We start from the raw sequence: 26796 nt of genomic DNA on the forward strand, positions 1-26796 counted from the left end.
CCCGGAGGAGCTGGCCCAAGTGGCCGGGGAGAGGGACGTCTGGGCCTCCCTACTGAAGCTGCTACCCCCGTGACCCAACCCCGGATAAGAGGAAGAGGATGGATGGAAGGAATTTTCAAAGGAGTTTTTATTGGTTCTTTTTCAATTTACACAGACAAAACCATATAGATATAAAACAAATACAATACAATATATACGTTCTGTTCCCATTCAAGTCAACAAAATGGGGGACATTTTTTTTACAAAAAATATCCTTCAACGTATAGTCTTAACCAAATAAACCACACTTTTAATTACTGTACTCTTAGGCACTTTATATTTCTTAAAAACCATGATATTTCTTGCTTTCCAAAGCAAATCTTTTACACAACTATTATCCACCAATATACTTCATTCCTTTCTCACTTTCCCTTACACAGTCCATATGCAATCTTTTTATATGTTAAACCGCATGTATACAATTCATTTCAATGTATACTAATCTACATTTTTAAAACAGATGTTTCCTTGTTTCGAGATTTCATCAACTGATGTGTGTCTCATCAAAAAGGTTATTATGGTAACACATAATGGGAATAAACATTCTTGATGCTTGAATCTGGAAGGAAAAAAAAAGAAAGATTGCAACGTAAAACAATAATAATCAGTTAACTTTTCCTCCACTTGTGTACATGTTTTACTTTTCAAATACATCTTGGATTCAAGCTCTTACATTAAAAGAAAGCAAAGTCTCTGACATTATTTCTGATCGTCACACTATAATTCATACTTAGGTAAAGCGTGATTCTTCATCGCCCCCACGTGGTTACATTGAACACCTGCAATCACTGCTGTGAAAAGACAGCCCACACTCACCCATTGCTTTCATTTTATACCGCAACCTCTAGTGCTGGCCGCAGTCCATATTATCACGCTTCCACATAGCTGTTTCAAATTAATTCTTATATTTGGAACTTTGAATAAGTCACAAAGCCTCAGTTAGTGAGAGCAGCTATTCGGTTTTTTTTTTTCAAATAACTTGCTCTGCGCACGCTGCAGTCACCACTTGGTTCAGTTGAAATTAAAATAGACTTATTGAGGCAACTAAATACAGATTTAGAAGGTGACTAGTATGCGCATACAAAGCGCATGCTCATCGCTCTGTTTTCGCTGCAACGCCAAGCAGCCTGAATGAACAGCTCGCAGTAAAGAACTACACAGATATTGTAGTGTTGACATTTCTTAATCTTATGAAAATATAGACGCAAAGAAATCGATTTGTTTATTTGTTGTGTTACTATATGGCACATTCTTGAAAAAAAAAAAAAAATTAAGTTATCTGAAGTAATATATATATATATATATATATATATATATATATATATATATATATATATATATATATATATAAAACTTCATTGTTTATGCTACATTAATATGTGAAACATTCATTATAATAACATTAGTTAAACACTGGGTTTCGTTTATTAAGCTCACTATTCCTAACAATGCTAAGACACGGATGCTATACGTCCAATTTGTTACATAACCATGTTAATAAATGCATTATTTCGAGAGGATGAAAGGTCCACGCACTTCTAATTATTATAATTTTATTTTTCACAAAATAATCAGTCTCCTTAGAGACCGTCAAAAATTGCCATTGCCGACTATATTTCAAGTCGTCATAGCGGGGTATTGGGTAAAGTTTTCAACTAGCAATAATCGCGCCTCGGATAAACCTCATAGGCTACGATACTGCCACTGCGCAAAGCTGATTGGTTATTACAACATAGAGGGGGTTATGCCTGGGCTCGTACACTCTGGGTCACGGTTTTACAGATGGTGAGTTTCAACAAACTCAACTGGCCTAAGTTGTTAGCTGCAATTACAGATATAAGAAATAATTTTCCTGAAACTGGTATCAAAGATTCATCTCTATAGATACCAACACGCTAACAGAGATCAGACAGGACGGAAATGTGTAAACATTTTCGTTTCAGTTTTATGTGGGTTAAGGTAAAAGAAAAAAAGGGCCGCTTTGTTTACACACATAAGAATAAGCATACATAGCATGCAGCATTGTATCAGTTATACGAATAAAACATGATAATCAACTGAAAAACAACCTTTTTCATTCAATAAAAGCCTGCATTCGAGTTTGGTCTCGTCTATGACGTCACGTCCTGTTCATCATCGTTTAACGTTCGACAGACTCGGGGTCGAACCGAGGTAGTTCCGGCTTCTGTTTCTCGACATACTCTTAAATAATCAAACCCATATAATCTAACACAGAAATTGATATTCTCGACTAGTTCTCACGATAACAATAAGATTGATGTACCCCTACCGCGCCGTATTTGAGTATCTACGTGATAGACTTTCATTTACCGACAGCGGAATGTGACGTCACTTTGGGAATATCTGATTCTATTAATCTACTTTATGTGATGTTTTGTATTGCACTCGCGTCTAATTTAACATTCAACAACAACATCAGTCTCCCTAGAGACCGTCAAAAATTGCCATTGCCGACTATATTTCAAGTCGTCATGGCGGGGTATTGGGTAAAGTTTTCAACTAGCAATAATCGCGCCTCGGATAAACCTCATAGGCTACGATACTGCCACTGCGCAAAGCTAACTAGACATACAAACAGGAAGAATCTTATGTCTGGGCTCGTACACTCTGGGTCACGGTTTCACAGTTGGTGGGTTTCAACAAACTCCACTGGCCTAAATTGATAGTTGTAATTACAGGTATAAGAAATTATTTCCCTGAAACCGGTATCAAAGATTCATCTCAGAAACAGAAAAACAAACAGAAAAACAAACAGGAAGGACAAGGAAAAGAAAAAAAAACATTTTTGTTTCATTATGTAGGGTTAGGGTAAAATGGGCCGCTTTGTTTACACACATAAGAATAAGCATAGATCATATGCAGCATAGCATCAATTATACGAATGAAATAATCCGAAAAACACTCCTCGCACAATGAAAGCCATTGATTTAAATGGCGATGACGTCACATACTATTTATAATCAAGCATTGCTCAATAGATGAGGTCGTAAGTTTCGATGTTGTGTCACTGTGTCGAAGCAAACGCAGCCTACATTCCATTAATTATACTGAGAAATTACTCTTAAAGTAAGATCAGTCAAGTTGGATGTTTCAATGTTTTATCATTCAACAAGTAAATCAGCCTCCGTAGAGACCGTCAAAAATTGCCATTGCCGACTATATTTCAAGTCGTCAAGGCGGGGTATTGGGTAAAGTTTTCAACTAGCAATAATCGCGCCTCGGATAAACCTCATAGGCTACGATACTGCCACTGCGCAAAGCTGACGAGAAATCAGAAGCGGAAGGGAAGTGATCATTCTATATACCACTTTCACTCATGGTTTCATCCTCGGTTAAAATCACTCGCGTATCTAATTGCTCTCATCAGAACGTGGAGTATTAAAGAAGTCTAGCACAGAAAACGTCACTGACTTTGTTGTTTTTTAACATTAGACGTTCTTCAAATCGCCCACTTTCGCGCAATGCATTCTGGGTTCTTCCAAATCTATCTAACGTTACTGTCACTGTGGTTCAGGTTTACGTGGACAATTACCATCAAAACGCAGATGATCTTACATTTGGCTTAAGAAGAAGCACACGGGTTTAAAACGGCTTAGTTATGTATTTTTGCTTGAAAAGCGTTGAAATGGTCTCCTCACGTGCACGTGGCATTGAAAACACAGTGTTGGTGACTCGCCACGAGATGGCAGCATAGACAAGAGCAAAGTTGGCCTGGCTTCATCCCTAGCATGATAATTAAACACTTTCTCACCTTTCGCTCGTTGTCCGACTGGCTGTCAGTCAATGGAATGTTGATATGTAATAAGAAAAAAAAATCCCCAAACACGAAAAATAACTCAATTAAGGCTCCTAATGTGATTTTATCGAGTCAGTGCTTATGATGACGCAGCACTGCTGCTGACCCCGAGTATTGATGTAGAAAAAAAACGGTTCAACCGGAAGTCGACTAATTAACGTTGTTTCTCGCGTTTATTACTTCTATTTTAATTGGGTTTAAATGCCTTTCTGTTTACTGTTCTTTTTGTTTGTGTTGTTGTTGTTTTAAACCTAATGATTTCGTAGAATTTAAGTTCACATTCTGCACAGTTCCTTATCTGGAAGCAGACAGGCTACTTTTAAGTTTCAGTTAAAAAAAAAAAAGTAAAAAAAAAAAATGTATGCAACATTTAAAATCGTAGCCAGGCCTTTTGGGAGCTGATTTTACTGTTTCTGGTATTAACCATTGTTTTTGTTTTTACCAACTGTTTCAATGTTTTTCCACTACAAATATTTTATCAGTTTATTTTGAATGTCTTTAATCCATACAGGGCCTCAGCTACACACTTATCTTCAAATAAGTACTCACACCCACTAATACTGAGTTAATGTTTTTTAGCAAACCTCATCTTGTCCATAAGCTTTTTGCATCCCTCAATTATATCCCGGCCTAATTTGGGATGGCTAATTTGCCCCTTTTATCAAAAAATTGAAGAATTTATTTAATTGTTTAGTGTCATTGAACAGAGCCAGCTTGTCATCATCAAGTGGTTGAGGTTGCTCCATTTCGGAGGCCATCTCAGAATCTAAACGTTAGCCCGCATTCAACACCCCAAACCCAGTTTCGATGCGTTTTGAGTAATTGTCTCATCGTTTCCGACTGCCAACTATCAGCCTCAGATGAAAGGGAATTCATTGCAATCTTCTGGAGACACGATGAAGAGTTACGTCTGTCATAAAGTGGAATATGTTGAAAACACCGGCGCCACGAAGCCGGTTTAACACCAACATGACTTGGAGGACGGCGGCCCAAAAGCCCAAAACCAGCCAATTCAAGCTCAGTTTACACAACGAGGTCAGAATAACAACTTAACATCCTGTCACAAGCTGGACAACGGAAATTTGGACATCACTGAGTTTTCAAACAGGACAAAAATCCAAAATATACATCAGAGCTGGTTTTGGAATTGATAAACCCAGCTAGCATTACACAAGTGAATGTTTAAATGCCAGGTCAGCACTACTCTACCAGTTCTGATCAAACATTCAGCCAGAACTGAGCCAGGATCCTGTTGATAGCTACAAAATGTATGTAGTTTCTCTACATTTTGCTAAGAGATGTTTATCTGAGTGCGGCTGTTGGTAAACATTTGAGCCTGATTTTATGATTTCAAATCTCTGTGGATTAGAGAAATTCTGCAATAAATGAAGACGTTTACAGACATTTCAGTCGTATTATCAGTCCGTTGCCAACAGTTCCAGCCAGTTATTAACGGATCCAAACGAACACGCCATTCATGCCGATGATAGACACGCTGACTGTGGCTGAACGCATCCTAGCGCATGTAGGCCCACTGCGACCCCGTCCCGAGCCCAAAGCAACGGACTGACCTTCGCTCTTGGTGGCCTGTTCGGCTCAAGTGAAAGAATTTGACCGTGTGGACATTAGAAGCCCGTTCACTCGTTATGTCGCTTCAGCGGCATAACGCGGGTGCCTTTGGCTGCTCGGCAGATAAGCGCCGCTGTGCCAGGTGTTAAAGCCGCCTGAGCTGACACATTAGACGGGGATTTGCCCGTGCCAGAATGTCAGGCCGATGAGGCTCATAGAGGTAGGCTGGGATCGCTGTCAGGAACAGGTAAGTACGCAGATAAGGGGATTACGCTATGTTTGCGCCGAGTAATCTCAAATGAATCCTGCCAGCTTCTGTTTCATCCTCGGCCTGGAATACACAAATTTATCGCTTCTCAACCCAAGGAGCAGGTTACACGAGGAAAGTTTAATTCATAGCATCGGCCTTTTATCCAACCCAAAAAAAGCACATCTCAGGGTATAGTTAGGCTATGTTCATTGAACTGCCTTGATGGTAATAATCTACTCTGATTGTCCTAGAAACATACCTGCTTTTTTCTCAATACTGAATTTCCTTTTTTTTATCAGCTCTGTGCAGGTTTTTGCGATCACCTGGGCCTTTCCCTTTGGCCGTGCTGTTCTACAAAGCTTCAAATTGACCTGTTGAACAGTCAGGACTTTTTGCAGGAGTAACTCAAGTTCCTCTAGCCTGCGGCTTTTCCTGATGGCACGCCGAGCGATGAAAATAGAGCTGAGCAGATGGCGTAGCTGTTTCCGCCATTCGGCACAGGCTGGTGGGTACCGCGCCATCCAAAAGGGGCTCAGCGGAGAGCCTGCAGACTTTAACACGCAGAGCGCCATTTTCCCCCCATGAACAATCAAAAAATAAAGGAAGCTGATAAAACCAGCAGTACACACTCTAGTCTTCTTCTAGTCCAAAAATTTAAAAGCTCATAAGTAGGCTTTCTGTTTGGGCTCCGCAACAACAACAACAACAAAAAAAGACATCAGTTAAATCCAAAGATCTGGCTGTCCTGATCTACACAGGGCAGCTTTTTCCTGTGATCACACACCGACAGGCCTTTATCAAGGAGACGCCATCTCTTTCTTATCTCCAATCAGCGGCCGGAAAAGGGATGCTGCACGCTTCTGAGAGCACGTGAGTGGAAGCGGGTGTGTTTGTGCTTTTAGCTGGACACGAAGAGGGTGATTTTAGGATCTGGTCTGCATCAGACCAGGGCCTGCGTTAAAGACGTTTAGCCGTGTTAAATGTCTCTTTGTCTCTCTGGGCCGGGGCCACCTGGAGATGGCAAAACTGTGATTAGATTGTGTTAAGAACGGAGGGGGGGGGAGAGAAACAATGACATTTTTCTTGGGTGAAGTGACAGCCGAGGGAGTGCGAGGGGAACATCTGATATGAGAGGGAGAAGGAACATGGCTCAGCGTGCCGTCTGATTGCTGCCTAAACCTTATGTCCAAAAACCACGCTTTCTGCGTCTTATTGATGCAGAGAATTCACCGCTTGGCTTACATGACTCCCTGTTCATTATGATATATCTTCAGACGTCATTCTACTCATTCAAATGTTGCTCTTTCTGTCCAGCACTTGCAGACTGTTCACAACAACCCACACACTGCTGCCACCCTGCTATTCCCAGCTTGCGGTTTTTCCCAGACTGAGTCGGAGTGACACCATAAGCCTGTCTGTCCGTTTCATGCCAAACCTGATGTCCCCCGTTCCACACGCGGCTTTGCCAAGGATGTGAGCGCTGCACACGCTCCACCGCTAGGTTACACTCACATCCATCCATCCATCCATCCATCCATCCCTCCATCCTCCTACCTCTCAAATAACTTCGAAGTCTTCCTGCTGGAGGTGCTCTCCACTCGGTTAGGAAGTCGTCTCTGCGTTGAAAAAAACCCCCTCGCTCGTCAGTCTGCCTTCACGCTCTTATCAGCACCCCCCCACAAAAACTTCCCGTGTCTGTGAACTGTTCCATCTGTTGACCTTGCATTTCATGATCTGCCACGAATGCATATCTAGCAGATTTCAGTTTGACCCGACAAACTGGCATGCCTGATAATGCACTTACACATATATGATGTCACTCGTTTGAACTTTTTTTCGTTTTGCAGCCACAAACCTGAGTATTTTACTGGATATTTGTGACGAGTCAACACAAAGTAGAACAATAATGTGAAATGGAAGTAAAGGGATATAAAGTGATGAAACTTAAAAAAATACAAAAAAATAAACTGAAAAGTGTGGCGGGCATTTATGTTCATCGCCACTGTGTGGTTGATTTGTAACATTACCCTTTGCTGCAGTTACAATGGCAAGTCTTTCGGGGAATGTCTCTACCAGATTTGGATGGCAAGAGATGGAAATTTTTTTTCTAAATAGTTCAAGCTAGGTCAGATTGGTTAGAGATCATGTGCCAACATAAAGTTTCAAGTCCTGTCACAGATTCACAGTCTGGGATTTGATTGGGCCATTCTAACACATGACTATGCTGTGATTTAAACCATTCTATTGCAGCTCTGGCCGTATGTTTAAGGCTGTTGACCCTTTAACTCTACCCTGACCAGCTTCCCTGACCCTGCTAAAGAAAACATTCCCCACAGCATGATTCTGCCACCACCATCCTCAGTAAGGGTCGTCAGTAATGTTACATTTTGGTGCAATCCGAGTACGGCACCTTGCTGTCTCTCCTAAATGCCTGTTTGCAAGACATTTTATGGCAGTTTTTTTTTCAATGGCTTTTTTCTTGTCCCTTACCCACAAAGATCAGATTTGTGGCGTGGATGACTAAAACATATGCTGTTCTCAAGATTCTCCCACCTGAGTTGTGGATCGTTGCAGCTCCTCCAGAGTAACCATGGACCTCTCGGCTGCTTCCCTGCTTCCACTGTAGACACATTTGTGTGAAGTACTACTCCTCGTTTGCATGTGAACAAACGTGTTTGCCACACTCTGTACATCGTATATGGTCCTTTAGTGGTATTTTGTTGCTTTACAAAAAAATTAGGATAATGCATTAAATGTAGAAATCGCTGCAATTTGTTCATGTTGTAGGGTTTATGGAAAATATTTCCTTCAATCATTAGCTGATACATGTTTGCAAGTTTGCATGAATGTGTACTTTTCTTTCATCAAAAAAGATGTGTCCAAAAAGTACAATTTATCTCACATTGTGTAAACATTAAAATACTGTTCTAAAAGCATCTAGTCGTTCACTTTTTTTTTTTTACATGTAGAGCATATAAACAAACAGACATAAAAGACCGAACAAGGAGGACTGGATATATTGAACTGGTGCTTAAAGAGCAACACTGGATGTGGCCAGTAGAGGGCAGTCTGTCCTTATGTCAAACACTGAACTGTGAACCTTGAATGTGTTATGGACACTACATCATCATGGACACCTGGAATACTGCATCATAAATGAGGTCATATAATGTGTTGATAGTCAAATATTTTAGAGTCTGGGCCAGCTGAGGGACATTGTATGAATAATGCTTGACGCCAGCATAATAACAGATCATCACTATTCAAGCAACATATAAAGGGAGGCTGCAGGCAGGTGTAAACGCATTGATCAAAATGTCATCAGGATATCTAACAGAGCAAAGTAAAACTCTGTTCCGCTCCAGTGCATTCGAAGAGCCTCAACCTGGCCTTTCTTTACTGCCCGGATCCCCTGGGCTAACATGTCCCGAGACTCAGCAGTCTCATTACTCTCTGGACAAACAGATTTGGACATATTGAACTCAGACCCAAAACAACCCGGCTGTGTGCCGCCACTTTCCACTCTCCGGGCTCCGTGCGTGATAGGAGGGTGTTTGTCTCTCTCACTCTGTCGCTGGCTGTCTGTTTGCCTGACACTTGTCTGGCTTGGCCTACTTTCTTCTTGATCTCATCAGTCAGCGTGAAGACCTGTGAAGGCCATCTTCCCATCTTGCTCTGTGAATCCCTGCCAAGTCGGTGCCTGTGTCAGCAGTAAGGGACTGAGTCAAAACCCACGCAGTCTCCGGCGTTCGCTCCAGGTCCCACCGGGCAAAGGAAGCACTTCTCCCTCACTTCAGCAGACAGGCTCGTTTTGCATGCTAAATAAATCACTCAAAAATCTGACACTGAGCCATGCACTGGGACGTGTCACAGTTGGAACGCTGGCAGAGCCAAGTGTTTAATATTATGAGAAAAATACTCTAATCAGGAAAATCCTTCCTATAACCCTGGACAGCGCTTTAAGACAGTTCTTAACATACTGTGGGCATTGCCACAGTATGTTAGGTGGAAGGAAGGAGTTTAAGTATGGTTTCTATTTTTACGTGGAAATGACATTTTTCTTATCTCCCAAGGTAAAACCCTGGACAGGAACGTCCCTTGAAGTTAAAATTCTAAATTAGAAAGTTGATGGTTTCTGATCGGCCCCCCAAATCAAAATCCAATATGGCCGCTGCACATGCAATTCATAAAATATCTATAGTAATAAACTGCCAAAGGCTTGATCGCAAAAAAAACAAATCAAAAATTAATCTTTGTAACACACAACTTCTGTTGGTGTCTGAATTCAAGAAAAGCCATTATTCTCTATGGAACTTGTCAATGAACCCAGCAATTAGCGTATCCCACTGGTTCTCCAGCTTTTTATGCTCGTTCGCATGCCCATAAATCACTCAAAAATCCGACACTGCGCTCTGCACTGAGACACATTAGAGTTTGAAAACGCAGTGCCACTGTTTACAATTATGTGAAAAAAATAAAAATCTCTAATCAGGGAAAATTATGTATATATTCCTACATGGACTGTAACACAATTATTATATACGGTAGTACCACCATACTGGCAGATATTTGAAACCTGCAACACAACTTTGAATTTTTCAGTTTGCTCTGTTCTTTTTTTTTTTTTTTTTTTTTTTTAGATAGAAAGAATATGCCTAATATTCAGTTCTCACTCAGAAGTCAGAAGTGCCAAGTTCTAAGTTGAAATCTTAAACAGGAATTTGCCTGAATTTGGACATTCCAAAAGAAGAAGTTACATATTAAACATAAACATGAATGTGTTTATGTGAAATATGACGCTAGCTAAACTGTTTATTTGTATTGTGTATGGTTTGCATCTCATCTATCCTGTCCCACAAATGGTAGTGTACAACTTCTATTGGTGAACATGTTTTCTTTAGTACGTAATATGCAAAGTTTACTGTCATCAGTTAGCATTGCTATCAGCAGTGAGCTTGTCACCAAGCTCAGACACTAACGTGTCACCCCGGTTTTCCTACTTGCAAGTAGAATGCGGTTAAATTAAAGTTTGGTGTCATTCCCAAATCTATATTTGAAAAAAAGAGATGAGTTAGTCAGGAGCCCCCAGCACAAGTCCCTGCTTTACTGTCAGCATTAATGTATGCAGGGAGTTCTCTCAGGCTATTCCCCTGTGTGTTTTTGCAGTTTCTGTTTAAAACAAACATCATTGTGCCTTAACAAGTACTTACTTGTCTTGATTGCATTTTAGCTCTGTTTTTTTTTACCCTTGTAAGTGGTTTGCATCACTCTGAGGTTTGTATATGACTATGAGGTTACCAAGTACCACCATTAGTGCTTGGACCAAAGAGCCTTGGTTTTAAGCTGTAGCACCTCTCAAAACAAAATACAACCCCCCACACAGTTTTAATCCTACTTTTTGTTCTTTGCAGCATGAATTTGCCACAAATCTGTGAAAAACCTGAATAAAACTGATGTGAACATATGGCTTATTCAAAGCCTGTTAAGTGTTCACAGCTTTAAAAAAAAAAAACCCAAGAGACCCAAAATTATAGCTACTTCTTCTGATTAACGATTCAGCAGCCAAGGTACAGAGCACGCACAAATAATTTGCGTTATTCACACTGCTAATCCTTCTCTTGTGAGGACACAGGCAAACGGGGCTACGAGGGAACGTAAATGAATGAAGAGGGGTTGGTTTGGAAAAGTATTTTTAAACCAAAACCGTCTCCCCGAGAACCCAGAACTGCATCAATCAGAACTGATTTATTTGGAACAGGAGTGGTGTGTGTGTACGCTTTTCCTGTTTATGTACCAAGAAAAGTGCAATTAACATCATTACATCCAGTCACCTAAAATACAACATGTGTGCATAGTTTATAGTGACAGCTAATTTCCAATTACTGTCAGTTTGTTTTAAAGCGAGCTGACGGCGAGGCTTCTGTTGCTGCCACAACAACAAAATGGGAACTTGCTGGATGATTCAGACACGATGACCATGTGACAACCATTATGTCTTCGCTTGCTGTTATAACAGCCTCCACAGGCAACTGGTTTACATTCATCCAAAGCAGTACAGACCAGAAGCTGTCCACGGTGATGACTGTTGATTATCCTGAGTACCATGAGATTGTTTTTGGACAGGCAAACATTGTCTCTGGAGTGTATTTTTTCGATGCTATTTATTAAATGCTGTAAGCATCTTTAGTGAAATGGCTGAGGTCATGTCCTCAAGCTTGCAAGTGGGTAGTAGAACAAGGACCTGAAGGGGAGTTTTTAATCTGTTTATAGACAATCCAATGAGTATATTATAATACAAGGACAACAAAAAAAGTCATTGTTGTGTCTAATAATTATCAGTTTATTCACAATTTACATATGTTAGTATGGAATACCATGGTATCAAATATATTTTGGTTCACTTGAGCATCATTCAGAAGAAAAAAGAGCTCCATCGGCAGGCAAAAAAAAAGATGAATTTGAGTTAAATGTAGAAAACAAAACAATTGGAACTTCGGGAATAGGGTCTAATAAACCCATTAACCTTCTTTTTTTTGCATTTTACTTTTTGACATGAGCATGGAAAAGTAGAATAATTATAGGGATGAGGGTTGAATTTCAATTATCCTCTAGCTTTATGTTCATACAAACTCCTGTGTTTACTTGCACTGCTAATTGAAAAGATTTACTATTATACATAAATCTATGTAGGCTACAGACATCAATCAAACGTTATAATGGGTAAAAATCAATATTAATCTGCAAATTAATCTTGACTTTGGGAAGAATGACAAATTTCCACATTTTAAATAAATCTTTGTTAGAGACTTTGTGAATGGGGAACAAAGTGGTGTAATGAAAGAGGTACTTAATAAGCAATGTTCTGGCAGTCAAGACGTCTTGCAAAGTGGTGTGAGATTCCATTTGTTTGCGCTGGAGAAATGATCTGAGTTGTATTGAGTATACGCACAATGACTGCTTAACGTTAATATAGAGCGTATAACCTGCTGCTTGAGGCACACACTACAAGGAAGTTAAGACCCTTCTTTAAACTGGAGCCAACCACTGTTGAGCTGGACATTTCATGATAGTCCTGGATTAAACGAATGCACATAACCAAGCCCATTTGTAATGGAACAGATGCAAGAATCACAAAGAGCTAAACATTTAAAAGGGAAGGACTCGAGAAATACTGATATTTGTCACTATTCTCAAAAGCCAAAATGAATCTTTTCCAGACGTCTGAAAGGCTTGAATATGGGTTAGCCTCTGGTCAAAAGGCTACAAATGAAACCCACCATGTTTGTAAATTGATCTTGCCCACTCACTGTACTAAAGACAGTATAAAGGGTCAAAGTTCAGTTTGTGGTGGGTACAGAATTTTGCTGAAACAAGGGCTGTCCAAAACACAAGAGCTTAAGATGGTCTCCCAAATACTAGTTAAAACGTGTCAGACCAAATATCTAACGTCTTGGATGTCTTTTGTAATTTTGTTTATTTGCTCAATACTTCATAAAAGTGTTCGTATTGACTTGAAATAATTATGCAACGCTCAATTACGGGGGTCAAGTATAAATCACCATTTCTCATAATCAATATGAGGCTATCTTGCTTGAAGGGACCTGGAAACGCCCCCACGGAGAGTTGAATCCGGGGCAGCACTCCGGGAGCCACGGCGCGGGGCTTGCCTTCCTGCCTCCGAATACCGCTCCCTTTCCCCATGCGCGAAAGTATTTCGCGTTTTGTGTGTGTGTGTGTGTGTGTGTGTGTGTGTATCTCTGCGAATAGGCAAGACAGCGTGCAGGCTGCTCCTTGTTGCCTCCGCACACAGCGGTTCAGCCCTGAGCGTGGAGCGGAGCGGAGAGGAATGCTTCCTTCCCGTTCCGTTGTCGGCGTCGTCTGTTCTCCTTCAGTCAGCGCGCGCTTCTCCCTGCTCGGCTCTCCCTCCTCGCTCTCCCCCCCTCCTTTGTGTGTAGCTCCTACGCAGACCTCCGGGTCTCCAGAACGCGATGAGGTTCAGGGCGAGCGCGTGAGAGAAACGCGTCCCACAGGTGTGTTGCCGCCAACGGTGCCCCGCGGCTGTCCTGGAGATGAGGCACGCGCGCGCATACCTGGAAATTACCATGTGACTCTGCACCTGGGCGTGGAGAAAGTCCTCATCTTCCGACCGGAGACTTGAGGAGTTGACCGCGCCGTCTCCCAACAGCAGCGACTCTTCGGGTCAAACACCGAAAACCCAGGGTTTGTTTCGCCCCCCTTTTTTTTTTTTTTGCACAGCGGAATAGTGCCTTTTCCCCGAGAGCTACCCACTGGAGGCGAGACCGAGATGTGAACTTCCCCGCGGACGCTTTTTTTTTCTTTACAAAGAAGTAAAAGTCGGCAAATTTCGTCAAAAGGGATTCTTCGGTTTGACTGTTGGGACTGTTTGAGGAACTAGTCCGCTCCTTCACCTTTCAAGGTGAGTTCCCGGGAAAGCTCGTCAGCGCTTTTGGTTTCATCACCCGATGACTTTGTGTGAATGTCTGTGGTAAGTGAGAGCGTTGACACACATTTAATGCCCGTTAGCGTTACGGAGGAAAGAAAACCCAGGAAGGTTGTTACTAGAAACACTGAAATAACCCGTTTACTCCGTGTTAGTGCTGTCTCCGTAGTGCCTTCGGGCTCGCCCCCCCTTTGCTGTTTCGTACCAGCGAACAAACCCATTTCGTGCCCATGTTCTCCACCATGGCGTATCCGTTTGTTTTTATTGGCTACAGAAAAAAAAGCTTGATTAAAAGTGCTCAAATTTCAATATGTATAGTTCCCGAAGATTTTAATTTACTACCGATCAACAAGAAGGAAACATTCCCACCATTTCTTCTGGACTATCATTACCATAATTTATATGCATTCCAGCAATGTAATTTGACCCTTGTTTTTCCTCAGCTGTCAGTTCCCAGAGTTTATCCCAGTCACGCCAGCAAACGATAGCTCTGGCAAAGTTGTAAAAGCAAGTTATTTATTGAGGGTCTGCTGGGATCTTTCCATTTTTATCAAAGCCAGTGTGTGTCAGCTGTAAGGCCAGACCAAATGACTGTTTCGATATGAGGACAGACAGCTGTGGCAAAGGGTTTAAAAGTCAAATAGTTGGTGATAAAAAAAACACACACACATTGAAAGGGTATAATCCAGGCATCTGATCAGAAGCTGCTGACCACAAAGGTTCAAGGTACCAATAGCTCCCATGAGGACATCGACCAAGCGTCTGCAGGGAGGACCTGGAGGGGGAAGTTAAGTTCTGTGAATGTTGTTTGGATTCATTAGTTGAGGATCTGGAATAGAGGAAGCCCAAAGAACATTATGAGAAATTGCTTTCCTGTCAACCTGCTGTTCACCTCAGGGAGGTCTTTGATCAGGTCACTGATTGTGCTTCTAATCCCTTTTTGTTAGACCGTAAATCTTTATGAAATATGAGATTAGGACCCCTGATCAAACCAAAATGACCTCCATTCATCAGAGTCAAACAAGTACAGTTTTTTTTTTTATTTATTTTTTGCTGTAGATTATGTGCAGATTATAGAGATTTGCCAGAGATCGTCGGTTCTCCAAGCAGGTGAAAAGACAAAAACTGTCAGGGTGAAACGACAACGGGGCAAAAACGATCCCTTCAAGGCTCAAGTTCTATCGGCTGTAGTGGGTTTCCTGGAGAAGGAAAAAAATAAAAACAAAGCTAACTTTGAAAACAAGCATGCCTTGTTTACAACCAGGACACCATCCTGACCATGTAACATGCCAGTAACACTGCGGCATACCTATATGTTTATGTTATTATTTTTTTTAAGTCCTTTCGTGAGCAAGTAATGAGCTGTGTCGTTGCAGCGCTTCACAGTTGCACTCATGACTGCCTGGGCGAAAACTTGTTCCACTGACTCAAACAGCTGATTGATAGTACAAGGAGAGGGAATAAGGGTCCCAGAAGACATGTGATTCCCCCGAAACCATTCATCCCGCGTCAGATGCACTACAGCCACCGTGTCTGCCCAGTCACCTCACAAGGGGCCGTCTGTCCCCGCGCATCTGCAATTTCAGTGAGAAATGGGCACGTGAGCCGCGCTCCTCACCTCTGGACAGCCCGGTCGTACATCAGCGTCCGTGAGCACAGATGTAGTAGAGAGCCATGCCTCATGTTTGGTTTCTTCCTGTTTTTTTTTTTTTTTTTCCTTCTCCTCCTCGCACTGTATCCCCTCTATCTTGTCTCGCTTGTGGAGTACAAGGAAACAGAGGCACTATTGATGTCCCCGTTGAATCTCAAATGCTGTTCTTGCCAGTCTGTATCTCTCAGTCCCTGGTGCGGTACTCAAGGGGGGGAAAAAACCCACTGTACTGCCTTGTTGCCCTGTTTAAATCAACGTTTTTTTTGTTTTTTTTGTTTGTTTGTTATCTACACCCCGGTTCCTGTAGACGTACCTACTGTACACAGAATAATCGACCTCCTGGAGACGATTCCAATTAAATAACTTCATGCAAACGGGCTCACGGTGGGATTGGATTAGCGCAGGAAGGGGGCGTGTGAAAGCCGGAAAGGTGGCTGCTGGCGGCTTGAAGGGGGGGGGGGGGGGGGGGATCGAGCAGGGGGTCAGCTTCCAGTGTCTTCTCTGCACCGGGAGAGATGCCATCTGGTCACACAGAGAAGAGATGCACACAAGGAGTTTAAAAAGTAACCCCCCCCCTCCGTCCTCCGTTTAGTGTGTCTTTCTGTCTCTCCCTGCCCCACAATGCTTCATTCAGTGTTTATCTCTTCTGCTCTGAATAAATAGAGACACCTTATCTGTGCAGAGGGGAGTGTGATAAATGTTTTCTTCTGCTCCCCACAAGGGTGAAGAAGACAGGCGTACCACACTGCTTCATCATAGATGCTCTTTTCAGGACAGGGGAGAACGGGAGACGTTTCTCATTCAAGTCATGTAAGGGGTTCCAGGAGTCTGCAAAACTATTCCCAAAGCCGAGCACAGACTCACGGCCTTATAGTGCAAGAGAGACGGGGAAAATAAATCGTTCTAAATTCTCAGCCTCCCTTTGGGTAAAAGGCTGCCAGATCTGGAAATACATTTTTAAGTCGTGTTGGTGAAGCTGAGTAAAATGAGGCTTGGTTTCACTTTTTTTTTTTTTTTTTTTACAAACGAAAATGTTTAGTGTGTTCAGCTCCTCCGTTTCATCATTCAGTAGAACTACCTTTTGCCGGTCCTTTGAGGGATGCTGTTACCAGATTTGCTCCTCTAGAGCGTGTGTCCATTCCTCTTTGCTAAATATCTCGCGGCCAGTCAGACTGGATGTATAAGGTCAGCGAAGAGCAATTTTTCAGTGTTCTCACATATTCGGTGTTACCAATCTTTAAAAAAAAAAAAACAGATTTGTGGAGAGCACAAGTAGTATAGTTGTCCTGCCTGAGCTGTGGATCTCTGCAGCTCCTCCAGAGTTACCATGGACCTCCTGACTGCTTCTCTGATTAATGCTGTCCTTGTTCGGCTTGTCAGGGTACCGTAGCTGATCACCAGGCTGTGTCAGTTTCATTTGTGAATTAGTTTGAAAACCATGCATTGCTTTCCATCCAATTAACTGCTAATTGACTCTGTTGGTATAATCACAAAAAAACCCTAAAAGAGCTGTTTAAGACTGCGGTTATTATTTGGCACTTCAGCAGCATTTGGCCTGCTGAAGACCTGCGGTATGTTCTTTACTGTACAGCAAAGGCTGCTTGGATGCTATCTGTTCTTCACATTTTTTCAGTTCTTGCCTTAAGCAGGTTAGTTTAAATTCATCATGTCGTTTTTTTTTTTTTATTTTATTTTCCTCACTGAGTGTAAACCAAGTCTCCTGAATGCATGTGACACATTTTAGGGTATGAGAGTATTTTTCAGGTCAGATGAATTCATACTCATCCATGGTGTCTTTTGTTTCCGTTGCCTGGGATTACCGACTCCTGCCATTTTCATTTAGAAAATAAAACCTTAATCCTCATAAACAACAAGCAATCCCATCCCTCCTGTCCGCAGCACACAGGAGGGAACAAAGCCCCGGACAAGCAGAGACATGACAAGTATTTAAATTATTGTTCAGTCAGTGGTTTTTATTTTTTTTTAGTTGCAAGATAAGCAGCTCTTTTTAGTCCTTTCTAATCTGTATACTCTAAATTATTACTGCGTCACTTTACCTTTTTAGATCTTTCTGATATAGTTTGACAGATTTTCCTCTGTAGATCAGACTTTATGAATGTACTTACCGTAAAATGGGTCTGGTGCAAATTAGCTATTGACATACCTTGTTCCTTTTGCTTTCCTTATGTACACACAGCTTTCTGGGGCAGATGTTTGAAGGGTGTGTCAGCCTGGCATCAGGCTGCTGAAAGACGGGGGGAATTAAGGTTTCCTTTAAATTGGAGATAGACCCGTCTTTTCTCGTCTGAGGATTATCCGGCGATGAAGGGGACGACACGCAGAGGTAGATTTCTGATCTTATCTCAGCTGGGTGTTACAGCCGCCACCCTTGCCCTTGGAAATGCAGGGCCTGCTCTGAGTCGTCCCTTGCAGCGGTTCATCGTCTTTTTTGCCCCGCCCTCTCGGTCCGATGCGTTGTCTGCGCTTCACACGCCAAAACGCTCGCTACCCTTTCCACTCAACACTTCCGCTGTCCTCTCACACGCTTCAGAGCAGTAAACAAAGCAGATGTATGGCAGACCTAGGAGTTGTGATTATGTTAATTCTCATCTTAAGTCCCCCAGCACCGGGCTGTGAAATTGGCTCTGTGACAGAAGAGCCTGGCAAATGTTTGCAACCTCAAACATCAGCAGATGACGTTCACCTTAAGGTCCTGTAGGCTTTTAAGCTTGAGGGTCAATCACAACTTGGCACGCTTTACTTTAACTGCTAGAACAACCTTGGCACTTTGACGATTCAAACTGTGTTTTATCCCCATGTCCACCAGCAACGCACCACCCAGTCAACCCATCATAGCTGCCGACTCATGCTGGTTTCTCCTGCTGCTCCTCACCCCTCCCCTCCTCTTCCCCCTCTTCTGTCTTTGAGCTGTAGACACCCCCGCCTTCATCTCTTGGAACATGAATAAGAGAAACATGATGAATCTTGCAAATACCTTTCTGAAAAAGCTAGTTGAATCACCTGGGATGACGGCTGTCTTAATTGCTTAGTTGAAGAGACGTGGGGCAGGATGTACACCACAGCTCAAAAAACATTTTCAAAATCTTTAAAAGGAAAGACGGAACACAGTCATGTGGTTGGTGTGGTTATGAGAACGTTATCTTCATTAGAGACCCTCCAATCAGGCAGTTCTGGGCTGATAGAGATTTCTGCTTTTCTTTAAAGTCTGACCTGCTAATCTTGGGCTTGACAGATCCTGCTTTTCTTTTTCTCTAAGAAAGTATTGAACAGAATGTGCTACCAGCAACAGAGACAGCTTCTTTGATGGGTGTAGCAGTTCTAAATCCAAGCCTGAAAATGAAGAAATTCCAAGATTGTGTGGAAATGGTTTTGCACTCTGACCAATTTCTTGCTTGTTTTTTTTTTTTTTATCATACTTGAGTGTTTCAGAAAATATTCCCATGTCGGACAAAGATAACGTTTTAATAAATACAAAAAGCAATTTTTTTAAATGATGATTTAATTTATTAAGGGGAAAAAAAGCTATCCAAATCATCTTGGCCCTATGTGGAAACATTTATTTATCTAGCCACACACAAGCCGGATTACAACCAGAGCTGTAAACTCCTTAATTCAGCTGTCTGGCAACAGGAAGTAGTTTTAAAAATAGCTCCAAAAGCAACACATCATGCCCTTATCTAAAGCAATTCAAGAAAAGCAGACAATCACCGGCATCTGTCTGTCTAGACTGGGTTAAAACCCCATTTTAAAGACTTTGGGACTCCAGTGAACCACAGTGAGAACCATTATCCACTAATGGAGAAAACATTGAACAGTGGTGAATCTACCAAAGAATGATCAGGCTACCAAAATTACTCCAAGTGTGCTTTGACGACTCATCAAAGAGGCAGCAAAGGAGTTACATCTAAAGCACCGCAGACCACACCTGCCTCAGTTGTTCTTTTCCCTCAAATGCCATGAAATTCTTCATCAGGAAGAAATAGACTGCACATAAACTGCATCAATGGGTGAGTTTCACAACCAAAGCCACTGCTGACCAAAATGAACACAAAGGTCTGTCTCATGTCATCTTAATGATGCCCAAATCCTTTTGGGAACATTTTCAGTGGACTGATGAGACAAAGGTGGAAGTTTCTGGAAGGTGTGTTTCCTGTTACGTCTGACATAAAACTAACACCGCATTTCAGAAAAAGAACATCATAGCAATAGTGAACATGTTGGTGGTAGTGTCATGATGTGGAGCTGCTTCAAGACCAAGCAGGACACCTTTCTTTAACTGATGGATCCGTGAATCCTGCTGTCTACAGAAAATCCTGGAGGAGAACATCTGGCCATCAGTTTGTGACCTCATGTTTAAGCACACTTGGGATAAGCAGCAGAAAAATGATTAGCATGCCCACCTCTGAATGGCTCAAAAGAAAATGATAAGGTGCTGGCCTAGTCAAAGTCTGTACTTCAATGCGATGCGCTGACTGTTCATATTTAAACGCTCTCCGATTGAAGAGTGGGTCAAAATTCCTCCTCGGAGATGGAGGTTACCGCAAATGATTGACGGCATTGGTTGCCGCCAAAGATGGGAAGACCGGTTATTACGTTCAGGGGCAAATCTTTTTTCAAATGTGACCCAGGTTAGTTTGGAAAGCTTTTTACTTAAACAAATGAAAACATTGGGAAAAGGCTTTTTTGTAATTATTCATGTTATTTTGTTTAATTACTGACATTTAAGCTGAAATATTTAAGCATCACCCCCCCCCCCAAAAAAGCTGTAGGGCCTACGAATCAAACTCCATGATGTTGCTGTAATGTTTGTTGACCTAATATAATGGGAATTTTTAGGTTTGATTTGTTAAATAGTAAAATAATTCTTATTTTCCAGGATTAGAGCTTTCGTTTGGTGAACAGAGCAGGGATAAAACAAAGGGAATATCGTCCGATTCCGATCCAGTCGATTGGCGCATCGTTCATCGTCATGGCTGTCGGGGCTCTTTGTAAACAGCATTATGGACTGACGCCAGCAGCGGAGAGTGGAACCCAGCGATAGAAACAGTAAACAAACATTCGCCTCAGTCCGCCTCCTCTGAGCCACTTTCCTTTGGCTGAAAGAGATACTGGCTTTTGATGGTGCCTGTTTACTGGAGGCATGTCATCCAGCCCACCAACTCAGGCCACAGGCAGCATTTCACACCCGGTAAGGCCTTTTGCCTGCTGCCACAGATAGGTTTCTGAGAACTCCTCAGCAAATGGATCACTGTTCAGGTCACCTTGTTTCCCTATATGGGCATTCCTTTGGTTTACTTCCTTTTCCAATTTCAGAAAAAGACGAGAGCTGAAAGGTAATTCATCTCTTGCTTTTATAATTAGGCCTAGCACGATTCACTATCAAAACCCTACCTATTAAAACACTTCAGAGGATAGTTGGTTGCTTTATCTGGTGTAATGTGGCAGCCGATGTTTAGTCACCCACTCTTTGCTTATGATGAAACGACGGTTCAGATCTCTCAAACTGAAACATACCGCAGATGAGTCGACGCTTCATTTCTGTGCAAATTGAGGGTGCCTGTGAAGGATTTGGCAGCTTGCTGATACATCTGCCACAGAAGGCTTTGGGGCTGAAATGGACTTAGGCTTGCACTCGCTGCAGAATAATGGAAACTGTGTAGAGCTACTTATTCCACCTGTAATGCTTTATCGTCGCACTTTTTAAGTCTTCAGCTGAGGGTTGCTCCACGTTGAGTGGCATTTAATCCCAGCAGTGGCAGCGGAGGATGCAATTCATTTCCCTTCATGTGAGTCATTTCACAGTTAATCCTCTAACTGACCAATTTACTCCCACCAAGATCATTTTTAATTATCACCTCTGCTTTACAGCTAATATGATGTCCAGCTGGTTGATGTTAATAGGGTATTGGCTGTCGACTTTTGGCCCTCTGTTGCTTTTTCTGTCTCTTTTCTTTTTTTTCTTTTTTTTCTCCCCGTGTACACTGGGTGATTAATTATGAGCCGCGGAAAATGAGGCGCAGCCAGAAATGGTGGCTGACAGATGCATGAAGGGGTCAGTGCAGTGGCATCAGCTGGAGACCAAGGTCATAAAGTCAGATGGCAAACAGATACAATAATGTGACAAACTGTGAAAGGGAGAGGGGTGTCTAGTGGAAGGGAAACTTTAAAGGCAGGTTTGCACAATAAATTCTGCGATGCCACAGTTTTCAGCCTAATTTAGTAGAGATGTGCTGCCGTTTATTTTATTTTCTGCCTGTTGATTTTGGTTTTGACCATTTTTCAGATTTTTGTTTCTAAGGACTGTAAGACATCAAAGAGAAGAAAAGGGCTGCAGAGTCTTTAAAAGAGGTGTAACTCTTAAATCTAACAGAGCAGGAATTATGATCAACCGCAGTTATACATCAAAGCACAAGTTTTTAATTAAAACAAAATAAATGCATTTTTTGGCTCAGGCCTTTTATGGACCACACATTTTTGGGAGAGTTTAGTTTTGCTACCTTTTTAAAAAAAAAAAAAAAAAAAATGATAACAGATAATTTTTTGTAGCATTTGACCTGCCAGTCCCCAGGCAGGAAAAATTATCACTTCTGAGCTCTGGCCGATTGATTGGTGCATCTTTATAGTTTTGACCATTTGCCAGTTCAGATTGATATTTGTTTAAAATCTCCCCTCTGGTAGAATTGATAAATAGTTGTTACTATTGTCGCCGTGTCTAAGGTTTGTCATTTGAAAGACAGGGCACACCTCAAACACACATTCATATATATTTTAATATTTTTATTTATCTATACTTGAGTATAGCTGTAGACTTCATATAATTAGTCAAATTTAACTTGACAAGACTTGATATTAATGAAATTCACATTATACTGTGCATTCCCTTTGTCACCCTCTGGATGAACTAACATTGCACTATTAGTCCTGCCATGTGTTTGTTTTTATGGAACAAAGGTAACATTTTTAGGAAAGACTTTTAAATTTATACGTTTTTGGATTCCCCCTAATACCAAAACAAGAGACTCAGTCAAATCGTAGCAATGTAGCTAATGTTTACAAAAATCAAGGCTATTGAGAAGTGAAATGTCTGCGTTGCAGACCAGAGCTCTAAAATAGCATGAGCAATATCAGCTCATGAGACCATATGCTGTCCTTATTATTTCTGGCATGCATTAAAACATACTGGCAGGTGGAAGTGGCCATGGGGGTGGCAGGCCGTACTGCTGGAGGTTGGATGTCTGTCCCGTGGTTTGTCATTTCAGTCACATTTTGAAGTCTGCCAAGGTTTGGCCGCGGAAAGAGGTTTGGTTCCACTTACCTGTGCTTGTTTGCGCAAAGCAGGAAGCCTCGTTTACGCTGAATTGCTGTTTATTTCAATATAGGATCTAATAATGAATAACATACAGGCTAGACAACAGATGTTTTCTAAACACATCATGTTTAGCAGCACTTTACACCAATCCAGGCAGTTTAGTAAATCTTGTGCCTCGCCCTGATTTAAATCCACATCCTTTTATCATCAAGCTGGGATAATGGAGTATATGGACAAGGTTATGCTTTATTACATTTTATAATGAAATAGTATAATGATTTTTTTTTTTCTGTATCATGTCCTTGTCTCTGTTAAATGAGGTGGGTATAGTGGCCTTTCGCTAGCCTATGATCCAAGAGGGACCCATTAAAATCTGTTCATACAGCGATTGTTAAAGTTGCTGAGAATCTAGTTAAATGCCACCGGCTCTGTTGCTTCTCATCTGTAAACTGACAGACCGTTTTACCGTGGCTGCAGTCTCAGCAGCAGTAATAATACCGCCTAAGAAATAGCCTCAACTCTCCGAGACTGACATTTTGCCAGTGACCGTCGGTCGCTAAAAATTAACTAGACTTTGCAATAATTTTTCTTTTAAGGGAGCCTCTTTTTTATTGATCCCCCCCGTGGAGAAATTGGCCCCTGGGAGTAGCTGGAGAATGATTCAGCAGTAAAAAAGGCGAGTACAATGCAAGCATAAATAAAAATAAAGAATGCGCCAAAACATGGAAAAATGGCCCGCGTGGAGGTGAGCGTTGTCATATTTCGTTGTGCATTTCATTTCGCCGTGCAGATTTATAGCAGGCGCTGGTGTGAGTCAGGTTTTTACCTCTGTGATGACCTTGATGTGTTGGGGCATGGTTGCGGGCTAAAAGCAGCCCGGTGGGAGTGTATGCAGTTCTAGTTTAATGATAATACAGGGCAGCGTTATTTACAATGTCATTTAAAAGTACTAGTACTCCTTGTCATAATACAACAACAAATAAAAAAAAAAAAAAGTATGGAGATTTGAACCTGGACAAGCTAGTACATAAGTCTGAACCGAAGGGGAAGAGTATGTTTGTATGCCATGTATCTTTATTCTGTTCGATCCTAATGAGTTGATGCATTTTAAAACATCAACTGCTTGTACAGCTACAAATCTTTTGGGGTGTGACTCTTCCAGCTTTGCATGTCAAACATTAGCAGATCTTTACAAAATAACTCAGAAGCTCAAACAGAGTGGATGGAGAGAGTCTGCCTAACCAGCCAACCGTAACCCTTATGCTAGAACAAGTGGAAGTACGCGATGCAATCACGCCCATAACTTCCCTGTAATATCTCCACTGCTGAATTTGCCTGCTTGTTCTTTTTTATATCCCCCCCTCCTTTTCTCCATTACATTTAAAAAAAAAACTCTATTCTTTACTGTTCTTCTTACTCAGTGCGTCTGTACTCTACGTGGACATCTTTCCTGGCATCCTGAACCTCCCTGCAGCATGAAGCTGTCTACTGAAATGTAGATCTGTGGAGGTGCCATCATTGCTCAGTGTCTTAGGTGTCTCCGCTTGCCCCCTGGTCTCCCTCCTCTATTCACGCAGCCACGATGGTATGCATTATTCCTCACTGACTCATTCGGGCAGCCTTAAAGCTACATAGTTTTGTTTCCCCCTCTCAACTTTAAAAAAAGCGGAAGCTTGTTGGGTGTTTTCGGTGATGTCGGCATATTATCTAGACACTGAATCAGTGCTTTTCTTTACTTCTCTACTAGTTGGTCGGTTTTGCAAAGCTCATTCATCACTCTTTCTGCAGTAAACGTTATTTTTATCCTGCCACACTGCATTGTTTCCCACTGTTCTCCTTTTCACAGATGTCTGTTTACAGCGTCTCTGCCCTGGCCGTTCAGCCTCTAACTAAAGCAAATGGTAGTCTTGGGAGAAATGACATCAGAGTTGCAGCCGCATGCCCTTGTAGGAATGCCTAAATATTTACAAGCTCTCATAACACATGCTAGCCAAGCCCTCAGTCTTGGATACGTTCCGCCTGTTAGTTTTTTAAACTCAGCCTTGCGGTCGCTTCAATCTGGTGGGACTACGTCTATCCTCCTGGTCTGAGCCGAGCCTACGTCACATTTCGCTTTGAAGCCCAGCGCTTTAATTACAGTCGTTAGACATTGAGGATGTGCTGCTGGGGTTACAGAACCTTATTACTAAAACTTTAGTAATAGGGTGCCCGTTTTTTTTTTTTTTGTTTGTTTTTTGTGCCACACAGTAAACAGGCTGATGCTTTCTCTCTAGTGCCTCCTTTGAAAACAAGTTGCTGTTACACTATTTACAGAACACGTTCTGAGAAATTGCATCCCCAAATCATGCACATGTCTCACCAGGAGATCCCCCCCCCCCTTCCAATGCACCCACAGCCTCTTTCAAATGGATATGGACAAGTGTGCAGCAGCTTAATAACAGACTGTAGCAAAGTGGGGATGTTAGACCGCATGTTCTCTGTAGCTTGTTTACTTGTTGACTGGTGCCGATTGGTGTTCCGACTAGACCTCAGTAGCCATTTATCCAGCACTCTGGACCTCCATTAAGGTCTCTCTGTGGCTGTTCTTGTTGAGATCAACAGCACACTTACACTAACACGTCTGTGCTTCTCCTTTAGCCAGTGTGTTGTTTTTTTTTTTTTTTTTGGTGTTTTTTTTTTTTTAACCAGGTTCTGCTCTGTTTCATCTCAAGTCCCTGTTTTTGTCTGCTGTCAGGAATTCATCACACATTCCTCTGTGTCTGTTGTTTAATTAGTATTACAGAGTCGCATGCCTCTTTGGGTAATGGAAAAACGAAGTCACATCTTGTTCCCACCGGGTTTCTATGCGTCTCTCCACCTTCCGACTTGAAAACAAAACATTATCCCCCTTGAGCAGCGTGCTAAAACCACACATCTGTTCTCCACAGAAGATGTAAACAAATCAAATCCTAATTACTGAAAACCAGTGGGATTATTAAATATAGTCTAATTCCATCCATAAAGTGTATTTCTTCCTGCATAGGAAATCTGATTAGACTGGATTAAAGTAGTTCCTTTTTTACAAAGACCTGGCCATACACCAATCAGGCATAACATTTTGAGAAGTAACGTGAAGGCAACAGATTATCACCACACGGTATCCGTTAGTGGATGGGATGTATGAGGCAGCAGGTGATTATTTTGTAATAAAAGTTGATGTGTTTAGAAGCAGGAGTGGCTAACCGACTGGGTCTCAACCTATCCAAACCTGCTGCTCTTTTGGGTTGTTTAAGCAAACGAGGAAAAGCTGACCATTGTAGTTCAGTCCAACTTGCTGAGGTGGGTGCTATTAAAATACCACCAGTTCATCTTGTTACATATTGTCAGCCCCAGATGGTTATAACCTCTTCCATCAGGATAATGCACCCTGCCACAAATCAGAAATGGTTTCAGAAGTGGTCCAACTTTACATTTCTCCAAAGATCTGCTGCTATTATCTTGGTGGCTAAAGTCTCCAGCACAGCTTCAGTGGTCTAGTGGAGCCTCAGTGGGGTTTTAGGCTACGTCCACACTGCAGGGAAATGTGACCCAAATCTGAACTTTTTGCCCACGTGCGACCCATATCTGTATTTTTCATGGAAGTGTGAACAGCCTAATCCAGATCTTTTCACCCCCCACCACCCTTGGAAAGAATTTTATT

At 41.9% G+C, this 26796-nt stretch overlaps 1 protein-coding gene and 3 non-coding genes across 5 annotated transcripts in view; 1 reads left to right on the top strand and 3 right to left on the bottom strand.

Moving 5' to 3' along the window:
- Positions 1-1614: 1614 nt before the first annotated feature.
- LOC118560942 lies at positions 1615-1755 on the bottom strand. Its single transcript, XR_004929703.1, has one exon. It is a non-coding gene; the product is annotated as a U4 spliceosomal RNA (small nuclear RNA).
- Positions 1756-2479: 724 nt separating this feature from the next.
- Positions 2480-2620, bottom strand: LOC118560941. The gene has a single exon (XR_004929702.1). It is a non-coding gene; the product is annotated as a U4 spliceosomal RNA (small nuclear RNA).
- A 561-nt stretch (positions 2621-3181) lies between these two features.
- Positions 3182-3322, bottom strand: LOC118560940. Its single transcript, XR_004929701.1, has one exon. It is a non-coding gene; the product is annotated as a U4 spliceosomal RNA (small nuclear RNA).
- A 10117-nt stretch (positions 3323-13439) lies between these two features.
- Positions 13440-26796, top strand: part of plxnb2b (plexin b2b) — a 167425-nt gene continuing 154068 nt past the window's right edge. Inside the window, exon 1 of one of the 2 annotated variants that reach the window (XM_012864140.3) lies at positions 13440-14112. The gene's annotated coding sequence lies outside the window, so the exon portion shown is untranslated. Of the gene's footprint in view, positions 14113-14164; positions 14182-26796 lie in introns of those variants that run through there. The other variant, XM_036132505.1, reaches the window with a different exon arrangement.

Source organism: Fundulus heteroclitus, unplaced genomic scaffold, assembly GCF_011125445.2.
Source record: "Fundulus heteroclitus isolate FHET01 unplaced genomic scaffold, MU-UCD_Fhet_4.1 scaffold_52, whole genome shotgun sequence".
Lineage (NCBI taxonomy): Eukaryota > Metazoa > Chordata > Actinopteri > Cyprinodontiformes > Fundulidae > Fundulus > Fundulus heteroclitus.